The sequence below is a fragment of the Tigriopus californicus genome, chromosome 12 (genome assembly GCF_007210705.1).
Source record: "Tigriopus californicus strain San Diego chromosome 12, Tcal_SD_v2.1, whole genome shotgun sequence".
Lineage (NCBI taxonomy): Eukaryota > Metazoa > Arthropoda > Copepoda > Harpacticoida > Harpacticidae > Tigriopus > Tigriopus californicus.
The window spans coordinates 5683667-5694785 of NC_081451.1; the positions used below are offsets into that span (position 1 = coordinate 5683667).

Below are 11119 nucleotides of genomic sequence, written 5' to 3' on the forward strand. Positions count from 1 at the left end.
TGTTTCTGATCAACTGTCTGAACAGCCAATAAAGGAGAATCAGGATGAGCTTGGGCCATTCTGCTGGTTTGTTTTTGTAGGGTATGGTCGACTTTTTGGTTGTTATTCACGAGAACCTTTAGATCGAAGTGATTAGCGTTCTATCCCAAATTTCTTTTTAAATGGAAGATTTTCCGCTCAAGAAGCGGTTCCAGCTCGACCGACGCGGCTGTAGCCTGCTATTGCAGCCTCCGGTCAGCGCAAAACTCGCATGGAAGTGGTAAAAGCTAAAGGGGCGCGCGCTTCCAATTCTTGACGGAGCGCCTCGACTGTATTGAGCCATGCCAAAGGTATGAGCTCAAAAAGTACCCCCGGCGCATACGTCATACGCTAATTGATTTTGATTATAATTGTTGAACTCGTTGGATGTTGAATGTTGGTATTTATGATGTTACTTTAAAAACCCATTACTCATTTAAATTGGACACCTTTTGTGTATGTACATATTTTTTCCCATTTAAATTCAGCATTTGGTCTTATTAAAGTTATATGACAAACAACTGCATTGTAGACGCACCACTTTCTAAATACCTTTGTTTTGTATGATGGCAGAAATAGTTTTAATCTTATGTTGTCTAAAACTATTGTAATGAAAGATCACAAGTAGTGAAAAATCATGCTAGTTTCCCCATCCTTATCTTGGACAGCTTGTCAAAATCGGCAAGGAGCTTTTGCCTCTCCTTGATGGAAGAAGTGGTTCTCTTGGCAGAAGCCATTATGTATGGCTTTTTGTTTTTATGAGAAAGCGGCTGAAAATTTGCTTTTATAAAGTGGCTTAACCAGTTTCCATCGAAAAGTTCATTGTGGAGCGCGGGAAATCAAAGAAAAATATTTTGCCGCCTTCAATTCTGCTCTTATATCCGATGTGGCCCAAAATCCTGTGCTCTTATATCCGATGCTACTTGACTATACTTTCCTATATAATTTGATTCGGGGATTCACAATCCTGCTCTTATATCCGAATTTTTACTTTAATTGATTAAAGGTACGTGTTGTATAGACTTCTTCCGCTCCAAGAAATATGTTTTACGTTCTGTGCTTCAGAGGGTGCTTTGCAAGTTAGCCTCTACTAATTATAGGGCCGATTCGTTTTTATTCAATTATAATGAGTTCGAGTTGATTTCGGCTTATTCAGCTAATGTGTAGAAAGTGACCCAGGTCTAATAATGCCCGGAAAAAAATTTGCTAAATATACTACTCGAAACATACCGTGAACGCAATCTGCTATGCTTCATCCCCATTTTGTTTGGGCTGTTTATGAAATTCCATGGGCAATCCGACGTTTAAAACTTCGGCTTTCTCAAGAATGTCGAACAATGTCTCATGGAACCTTGTGCCGACGCTCTTCTTCTCTTATTTGTTCTGGGTCGTACATTCATCAATCCACCCTCACAACTTCAGGAGAAAATTGCCAAAACAGCCTTTTGATCAAATAAGAGAAAATAACATTCTGGTGAATCTGTAGATATCAGATTCACATTCATCAGTAATTTTATTATTTTTGTCAAAAAAGCCCCCTCTATGGCTGGAACAGTAGCTTAAATGGCCCACGCCTGCAATATTTTGCGTGAAGCTCCTCTGCACTCTTTGTGCAGTGGAAAAAATATGTCCAAAAATGTTTCACTAAGAACATCACAGGAATGAGAGAGCTCTCGTACTGGGAGAGGTTAGAAAAGTTTTTGATACTGTACGTCTTTAAAAGCATCCATGAGCTTTGTCCCAACCCAGAATTGTGGGTCAATTCTAGGGGCCTTATAGGACAGTGGCCGGACACGTTTTCAGGGATGATAATTATCGAGGAAGTCTCGAAATGGGAAAAGTTATTCAACCAAATATTACGTTATCAACCGAAGGCGGGGTTCTTTATCCACAATCCGACATTGCTTGCTCCGATTTTCTTGATGCTTTGATGTCGCCAACCGAACAAAACCCTCTCGGCCGAATTTTGGGCAAAAATCCCAACCAGATATAGAAATATCTATTGCATCTATGATCGACAAGTGAATCGGTAAGTGACATTCGAGTCAGCGAAATTTGAATTTCGCCGCAGCAATTGATCTCGATTAGGGTTGCCATTAGGCCAACATTTTTGCGTTGAGAGAGATAATTGGATTTGGATAAAATTGTAGTTGGAAACGCAAGTAAGGTTACTCCCACATCTTTGATTACTTTTTAAAAGTATTATCTCTTTGTAGGTTTGAAGTGGATTGATATACTAATCTGAGCTAAAATCCGAGATGATATTTTACAAAATTTGTTCCTTTTGTTTCAATGACAACGAAAATCGTTACTAGAGGTTTTGGCATTTGCACAAAAAACTTATCAGTGTTGTGGGTACCACCGTGTGTCTTGCTAGCTGTATATTTTGATTCTTGGTTAGGACATAGTGAGTGTAAACACTTGAACACGTAAAGGATTGGGTAACGTGCGTACTTTCAATGAATGCTATAAATCCGATTGCTCCCATGGGAGTCTTTCCCAATCACTCAGGTGGGTGCATACCTTCTGCGTAGGATCCTTACAATCTTGCTCAACCCTGCTGAGGTTACTGGGACCCAGACAGGAGATGCATATGCCCAATTGGGCTGAACCGAGCTGAAACGATGGACTGATAAAGAGTTTTCATCATTAGTGGATCTCTGGATTTGAACGTTACTATCTGTGCTTTAAAAGGGCAAAATTCGGACCTTGTCCCTCGAATGATGGGTTTCAAACTGAAGGTGTGCATTGTTTGGCAAAAACAGAGGATAGACAGCTTGTTTGATTCCGTGACCAAAGCCAACAACCCGGTACGAGTTGATTAGGGAAGACAGTGAGTGTGTGCCTGCCTGCCTGCAGCCTCCAGTGAAATGTGGACACAGTTGCAGTGGTTCTGACCAATATTGATTGTTGAACAGTGCGGTGCGTCTTGAAGTCTTTCTTAGAGGACTCACAGAGTGTGACAAGACAAGAGATAAAAAGACGCCTTCGCAGTCGGCAGGATTCGAACCTGCGCGGGCAATAGCCCATCAGATTTCGAGTCTGACGCCTTAACCACTCGGCCACAACTGCTTGCTTCTCGTCAATGATTTGGACAATATACTTATTATTGACATCTTTCTCTGCACTTTTGTGCATCATGGTTTTAAAAAATGCTGATTTATGCACTAAACTATGCACAAAAAAAAATTAAAACAGCAAAAAATATATGCTCTGAAACCTAAACTATGCATGAAAGCGAGTCAAATCAGGGAGGCACAAATGCTGGGCCAAAAATGCAAATCTGCTCTGAAACTAAAAACTGTGCCTCAAATTGATAACTTGATAGCAGGCTTTCAAATCAAACAAAATCAGAAGAATGGAAAATTAGTGCAAACCAATGACCACGGGCACCAAAAAGAACAATTTGGAAAGCAACAAAACGGCCAAATGGGAGGTAAACTTAACCATAGTGTAATCAATGATTATAGCCAGAAGTTAGTACTCTAGGACAGATTTCATGCACTCAAGCAATGCCAAATTGCATTGCATTATCATTGGATTGCGTTTGTGACCTTAACCCTTCAACTCCAGTGTACTGATCCGGAGAGGCAGCTTTTTAGCTTAAAGGACCTTAGCTAGGGCTCCCATCTCTAACAAAGGAGGGTACATAAGTAAAAAATCAAAAACGCCTAACTGAATATCAAAGACCCTGTCTTTCTAGGACTCGAAACAAAGGGTTGCTTCAAGACTCGTTCTTGATCTTTGATTGCTTGGCAATACACATTTTTTGCTCGGGTTGAGAACCCTAACTGAGGTCCTTCAAGCTAAATAGCTGATTCGCATGAGAAGCATATTGACAAAAATGTCGACCTAGGAGCTCCTGGGTTTTAAGCTAGGCATATCCCCCCAATCATAAGCTTTGGACTACAAATTGGCAACAGGCCAGCTTGCTCACAAGCCCAAGCATATTTTTGTATTGGTGGGTGCTAGCGTCCGTTGGCGGGAGGAGCCTCCTTGCCGGCAAGCAATGTCGGCCATGACACACCTTCATTTTTTCCCATTGGCAATGCCATTGTGCGGCGTCAAATTGATTCTTTGTCTGCGGGTGGAGTAAGCATCTAAAAGTTTTGTTGAGAAAGGTCAGAGACGAGAATCAAACCCACCTGGTTCGTCCTCTCTCGTACTAGGGCATTCCGACGGCGGGATTTGAACCCACGCCATCTGTGAAGAAGACTCGTGTCTGGTTAGCACGCCCAAATGCATCACTGCCCGGGTCTGTTGATGACTAGAGACCAATTTTGATTGCAATCCGTCTCAAAATGGTAGACTTGTATAGCAGAGCGTAGTTTCAATCTACGGACCTCTGGGTTATGGGCCCAGCACGCTTCCACTGCGCCACTCTGCTGTTGGTGTTGGGAGAGGCAGGATTTTAATCTTATTTATTGACTAATATTTATTGATTCATGAACAAATTTTGTCGCACTTGACCTGTGTTTCAAGCTTTGCTCTCTAGCTACAATTGACAGTACTGCACGTCTTCATTGTGCTCCATGCTACGCAGCTCAAACGGAGCATCTCACTGGGCCTTTCAAATTAGACACAGACAAATACATACATAGGATATGTAGTGTTCAGGTACATACATACTGTACATACATTACGTACGTACATACATACATATGCACGTACATCCATTCCAAAGAAGAGTCAAATGATTGAGAATGGAGCTTTGTTATGTTTCTAAGTCTGGATGAAACCAGGAGAAAGGGCGGCCTGGCAACTGAGTTAGGCACTAATAGACTGGCCAGTGTTAGTGTTGGTGTTGCTGTTTGACTATAACTTTTCTATTAGGATTAATTAGGTTGGTTCAATTGTACTTGCCAACTGGTATGCCTACCTAACCAAGGGGCGGGAGTTGGCGATAATAGCAGATGATGCTGAACGAATTCTAGTCCAACAAGCAGTGTGCCCGAGATCACAATAGCGTTTAGTTAATGTAACATTGCTCATATGAATGGGGATATAGCTCAGTGGTAGAGCAATTGGCTGCAGTCCGATAGGTCCATGGTTCAACTCCGTGTGTCCCTGCCTTAGTCATGCTAACTTTTGCATGTCAAAAAGAGTCCTTTTGTGTGTGGAACAGGGACATGTGAACCCCATATTCAGATGCTTTTAAGAGGCAAGTCTTGAAAGAAGACCACGCCGTCTACGTAGAATGTTTTGTTTGCATCAAGCATCAAGCATTAAAAGAGCAGGAAAAAGACCGAGCCTAATGTTCTTTCTGTACGTTGCAGAGCTGCTCCACGATAAAAGAAACATGTGTTTGTTTCGACTCTCTACTTGAACAAGTAACTGAGCAAGGAAACAACTTCTAGATGGACGGTTTCAAAATCTGTATGGTTATGACAGTCCACACACTTTGCTTATTGTCACCCACTTGGAAGTTTTGTTTTTACACCTTAAAAGATCGAAAAACGGCCTAATTATGTTTCCAGTTATTTCCAAGGCATATCATTGTCTTTTTCAATAACACGACAGGAAATAATATGTCTCCGTTTTCTTTAAGGTTCTGTAAAAGTTAAAAGTAGCAAAAATTGTCACTGAAAACTTACAAAACATGTAAAATGGCCTTTCATTTTACTTAAGTGCAAGAGCTACACTATTCTAACTTGTTCCTAAAGTATTTGAACAATACATGTGACAGTTCAATTTTCAAATTTGTCACTTTTGCAATACTTAATTTCCATGTACTAGCGATGTTCTTATTCAATGTTTTATATAAGTTTGTCAAAATTCAAGATTAAGCTTGATTAAGGTTGCGATTGACAAGTATGGCCTCACAATTGTGAAATATTGACATTAAGTAAGTAATAACTTATATTGCAAGCTATTTTCGGTATTTTTTCTACTGGTTTCAAAAAAGTGAACTATTTCATTTATAGTTTAGGCATAGGAAACGTAAATCATATCTCTTGGCAATTGCTTTAAGATATATAACGGAGGCAATTGTAGCCAAATTTGATGCAATACAATCTTTGAAAGCATGATATCTAATCGTTTACTTCAATTGATTTGGATAAAATTGTAGTTTGGAAACGCAAGTAAGGTTACTCCCCACATCTATTGATTACGTTTTTAAAAGTATTATCTCTTTGTAGGTTTGAAGTGGATTGATATACTAATCTGAGCTAAAATCCGAGATGATATTTTTACAAAATTTGTTCTTTTGTTTCAATGACAACGAAAATCGTTACTAGAGGTTTTGGCATTTGCACAAAAACTTTATCAGTGTTGTGGGTACCACCGTGTCTTGCTAGCTGTATATTTGATTCCTTGGTTAGGACATAGTGAGTGTAAACACTTGAACACGTAAAGGATTGGGTAACGTGCGTACTTTCAATGAATGCTATAAAATCGATTGCTCCCATGGGAGTCTTTCCCAATCACTCAGGTGGTGCATACCTTCTGCGTAGGATCCTTACAATCTTGCTCAACCCTGCTGAGGTTACTGGAGCCCAGACAGGGATGCATATGCCCAATTGGGCTGAACCGAGCTGAACGATGGACTGATAAAGAGTTTTTCATCATTAGTGGATCTCTGGATTTGAACGTTACTATCTGTGCTTTAAAAGGGCAAAATTCGGACCTTGTCCCTCGAATGATTGGTTTCAAACTGAAGGTGTGCATTGTTTGGCAAAACAGAGGATAGACAGCTTGTTTGATTCCGTGACCAAAGCCACAACCCGGTACGAGTTGATTAGGGAAGACAGTGAGTGTGTGCCTGCCTGCCTGCAGCCTCCAGTGAAATGTGGACACAGTTGCAGTGGTTCTGACCAATATTGATTGTTGAACAGTGCGGTGCGTCTTGAAGTCTTTCTTAGAGGACTCACAGAGTGTGACAAGACAAGAGATCAAAAGACGCCTTCGCAGTCGGCAGGATTCGAACCTGCGCGGGCATAGCCCATCAGATTTCGAGTCTGACGCCTTAACCACTCGGCCACAACTGCTTGCTTCTCGCCAACGAATTTGGACAATATACTTATTATTGACATCTTTCTCTGCACTTTGTGCATCATGGTTTTAAAAAATGCTGATTTATGCACTAAACTATGCACAAAAAAAATTAAAACAGCAAAAATATATGCTCTGAAACCTAAACTATGCATGAAAGCGAGTCCAATCAGGGAGGCACAAATGCTGGGCCAAAATGCAAATCTGCTCTGAAACTAAAAACTGTGCCTCAAATTGATAACTTGATAGCAGGCTTTCAAATCAAACAAAATCAGAAAGAATGGAAAATTAGTGCAAACCAATGACCACGGGCACCAAAAAAGAACAATTTGGAAAGCAACAAAACGGCCAAATGGGGGTAAACTTAACCATAGTGTATCAATGATTATAGCCAGAAGTTAGTACCTCTAGGACAGATTTCATGCACTCAAGCAATGCCAAATTGCATTGCATTATCATTGGATTGCGTTTGTACCTAACCCTTCAACTCCAGTGTACTGATCCGGAGAGGCAGCTTTTTAGCTTAAAGGACCTTAGCTAGGGCTCCCATCTCTAACAAAGGAGGGTACATAAGTAAAAATAAAAAACGCCTAACTGAGTATCAAAACGTGACCCTGTCTTTCTAAGACTCGAACAAAGGGTTGCTTCAAGACTCGTTCTTGATCTTTGATTGCTTGGCAATACACATTTTTTGCTCGAGTTGAGAACCCTAACTGAGTTCCTTCAAGCTAAATAGCTGATTCGCATGAGAAGCATATTGACAAAAATGTCGACCTAGGAGCTCCTGGGTTTTAAGCTAGGCATATCCCCCCAATCATAAGCTTTGGACTACAAATTGGCAACAGGCCAGCTTGCTCACAAGCCCAAGCATATTTTTGTATTGGTGGGTGCTAGCGTCCGTTGGCGGGAGGAGCCTCCTTGCCGGCAAGCAATGTCGGCCATGACACACCTTCATTTTTTCCCAATTGGCAATGCCATTGTGCGGCGTCAAATTGATTCTTTGTCTGCGGGTGGAGTAAGCATCTAAAAGTTTTGTTGAGAAAGGTCAGAGACGAGAATCAAACCCACCTGGTTCGTCCCTCTCTCGTACTAGGGCATTCCCGACGGCGGGATTTGAACCCNTCTCTTGGCTGTTTATCCACCTATTTTTCCGTGCAACTGTTGTGACCTCTTTCTTGAGTTTTTTTCATAACTCTTAGTTCTAGTGGTTACGACTCTTCCAAGCAAGCGAAACATCTTATTTTCAAATTCGCATTGCCTTTATGATATTTGGTTCAGTCTTGGAAAAGGGCTAGCTAATATGTCATGCCCATGCAACAAATTTAGTGACATCACCTCTACCCCTAAGTAGAATTTTTTGCCCAATTCATAAAACATACACATTCGTACGCAGCCGGCAAGATCCGAACCTGCGTGGACATTGCCCATGAGATTACCAGTCTGACGCCTTAACCATTCGGTCACGTCTGCAACTCTGTATCGTGTGGTAGGTCATTTAAATTCCATTCATTTTTTGATTCATATTTGTAACCATTGAAATAGAGAATACTCATCCGGTTATAGTCAATAGGGAAATATGTTTGATGAGGATATCTTAGGAAGTAAAAATGGCCAACGAAGTTCTACATTATTGAACGTAAATTACCCAATTTTTTGGGTTATACATTTTTATTGTATTTTTTCCATCACATAATCTTCCGTCTCTTTATTTTTAAAGACTAATATTTTGTAATGAAAAATACCTACATTATTTTTTCGCATTTCTATGTTCATCTGTTTTAAACACATCCTGAGTAATGCAAGTTCAGAGTTTTTCGCGGTACTTAACAACATAAAGTTGGTTTAGATTGGGATAGGAATGATTCCGTATGCAATAAGAGATTGACATTTTCTTGGCCATCAACCTGTTGCCGACTTCATAGACAACTGAAACCACACCAATCTTGGACGACGTTATGTTGTTGAGGCAACCACTTTAAAATGAATCACACCACATCAACCTCTGGAGAATTGTTATATTGCCAGTAATTCAGAAGACACCAACATTTTGCCACAACTTGAGGAAGTTAAACAAGCCATGACAATCGACCACATTCATTATTCTGTTCAATAATTATGTTTATAGTGTATCCGAGTGGTATTAATCTAAGCTCACAACAAAAGTTCAACCAAGGTCTAATCGTAACATCGAACCATTATTCACGACTCAGAGTCGCTCTGATATAATAGAATCAGAGGGGAAATTCACAATTTGGCAGTTTGGTCATCTATTTTGGCTCGATCTATTGATAACAATTGACAATGACATTCACCCTCAGTAACGCCTAGCCTCCTGGCGACATCTTATTCAAATATGTGCTCCATTGACGCCATAATTATAGTAGCGGACCATATCACTCTACTTGCCCTCTAATAGACAACAATCGACAGAGATATCTGACCAAAATTGAGACCAAACGGAACCGGTGACATTTGTTCCCACAGAATTTTAATTGATCCCCCTTTCCGCTTCTTTGAGATATGAGTGTTGCCACATTGGATTGAAAACATTTTTTCTCATTTACCTCCATAGATATCGGATGACTTGATAGTATATTCTTTCCAAACATCTGTTACAAAAGAATCAATATATGAAAAAGCATTCTTAAGAAATATTTAGATGTTGGATCAACAAATATTCATTGAGGAATCAGAAATATGGACATTTGTCCTGATTGGCAATCCTGACGCTCCTTGATTATGTGCCGTATGAGAGGTTGTTGCCATTTCATCCAAGCGATACAATGCAGCCACAACGATCAAGAGCCTCGAGGAATGGACTACATTTTGCGGTTCACAATCAAGCAGCATCGAATAGAACCCGAATTCCACAAATGCCATAATCTACCAACAAGTTCATTCCACCACCAGTGTATAACTAATAACACCGTGGGATACCTTTTCCATTCATAGTAGCGATATCAAATGAGCCTTCTTCTTGACATCTAATATTATACAGGTAGCTTATGAAAAAAATTATATCCTTCGCAGTCGGCAGGGTTCGAACCTGCGCGGGTAGAACCCATTGGATTTCAAGTCCAACGCCTTAACCACTCGGCCACAACTGCTGCTTACAAGCACAGGGCAAAATCATTGAAAAGATTAAAAGACAATGCTTGAGATAATTTCCATTCTTTCCTACAAGTCACAATGCTCGACTACATTCTTGTATTTATTGAAGTATTGACTTAAATCAGTTCATCAGTTCAAGTCGTGACCTCCCCTTATGAATCTTTAATGCAGAGTTTCTGTAACACTTGAAGTCATGAAGTTCAGCAAAAGAGCAGGTTAATGTGCTATTTTGGAAAGAAAATACGATTGCCCAATTCAAGAACCACTCTATGCACATGCAGCCAAACGCTCAATTTTGGCCATTTCGAAACCTCAACCGATCAAAACACAGGGCTCAGCCGGGATTTGAACCCGGGACCTCCTGCACCCAAAGCAGGAATCATACCCCTAGACCACTGAGCCACTTTATACTGAAAGGGGAAATTTGTGCGTATCAAAGTTTCTCTGAAACTGATTGATTCTACTAGTCTCTCTTTGCTCAGCCCTTTGCAGTCGGAAGATAGGAGCACAGCTTAGAGTGCCCAACGACAGCTGACAAACAGCTGTTGAAACAGCATTTCGTCGAGTGGTTGTGTCCCCAAAATAAGCCGATCAAGCCCCCAAATGGAGTTGAATGTTGAGGCATGATGCTGAAAAATGTCATGGGTTGAACATCAAATTGTGTAACAGGATGAACTACCAAGTAGAACTATTGACGAACAACACTCCCGTCATGTTGAGAGTCAATGAATTCCTTTCCGCAAATTCTCGGAAGAGCTAAAGTTGTTCATACTTAATAGTAGGGACAATTGATTGCTTAAAGAAATACATCATAAGAATTGGGGTTCGGTCGATTTGTAGATATACAAAAGAAGTAAGAAATATGAGGACATGGTTTTGTGTAGCAATGATTATCATATGAGCCTCTATAAGCACAGAATAATTCACTCGATTTTCTTCCAAAGCTCCACAAACTTGATTACTTGAGCGGGGAATAACTTTGCCATCATTGGCAACT

General features: G+C 40.5%; 1 protein-coding gene and 5 non-coding genes across 6 annotated transcripts in view; 1 reads left to right on the forward strand and 5 right to left on the reverse strand.

The window, feature by feature from the left end:
• Positions 1-11119, reverse strand: part of LOC131891359 (uncharacterized) — an 83794-nt gene that overhangs the window by 68326 nt on the left and 4349 nt on the right. The window lies entirely within an intron of this gene.
• Positions 3008-3090, reverse strand: Trnas-cga (transfer RNA serine (anticodon CGA)). Its single transcript has one exon. It is a non-coding gene; the product is annotated as a tRNA-Ser (tRNA).
• Positions 5017-5088, forward strand: Trnac-gca (transfer RNA cysteine (anticodon GCA)). Its single transcript has one exon. It is a non-coding gene; the product is annotated as a tRNA-Cys (tRNA).
• Trnas-cga (transfer RNA serine (anticodon CGA)) lies at positions 6926-7007 on the reverse strand. The gene has a single exon. It is a non-coding gene; the product is annotated as a tRNA-Ser (tRNA).
• On the reverse strand, positions 10037-10118 carry Trnas-uga (transfer RNA serine (anticodon UGA)). The gene has a single exon. It is a non-coding gene; the product is annotated as a tRNA-Ser (tRNA).
• Trnap-ugg (transfer RNA proline (anticodon UGG)) lies at positions 10453-10524 on the reverse strand. Its single transcript has one exon. It is a non-coding gene; the product is annotated as a tRNA-Pro (tRNA).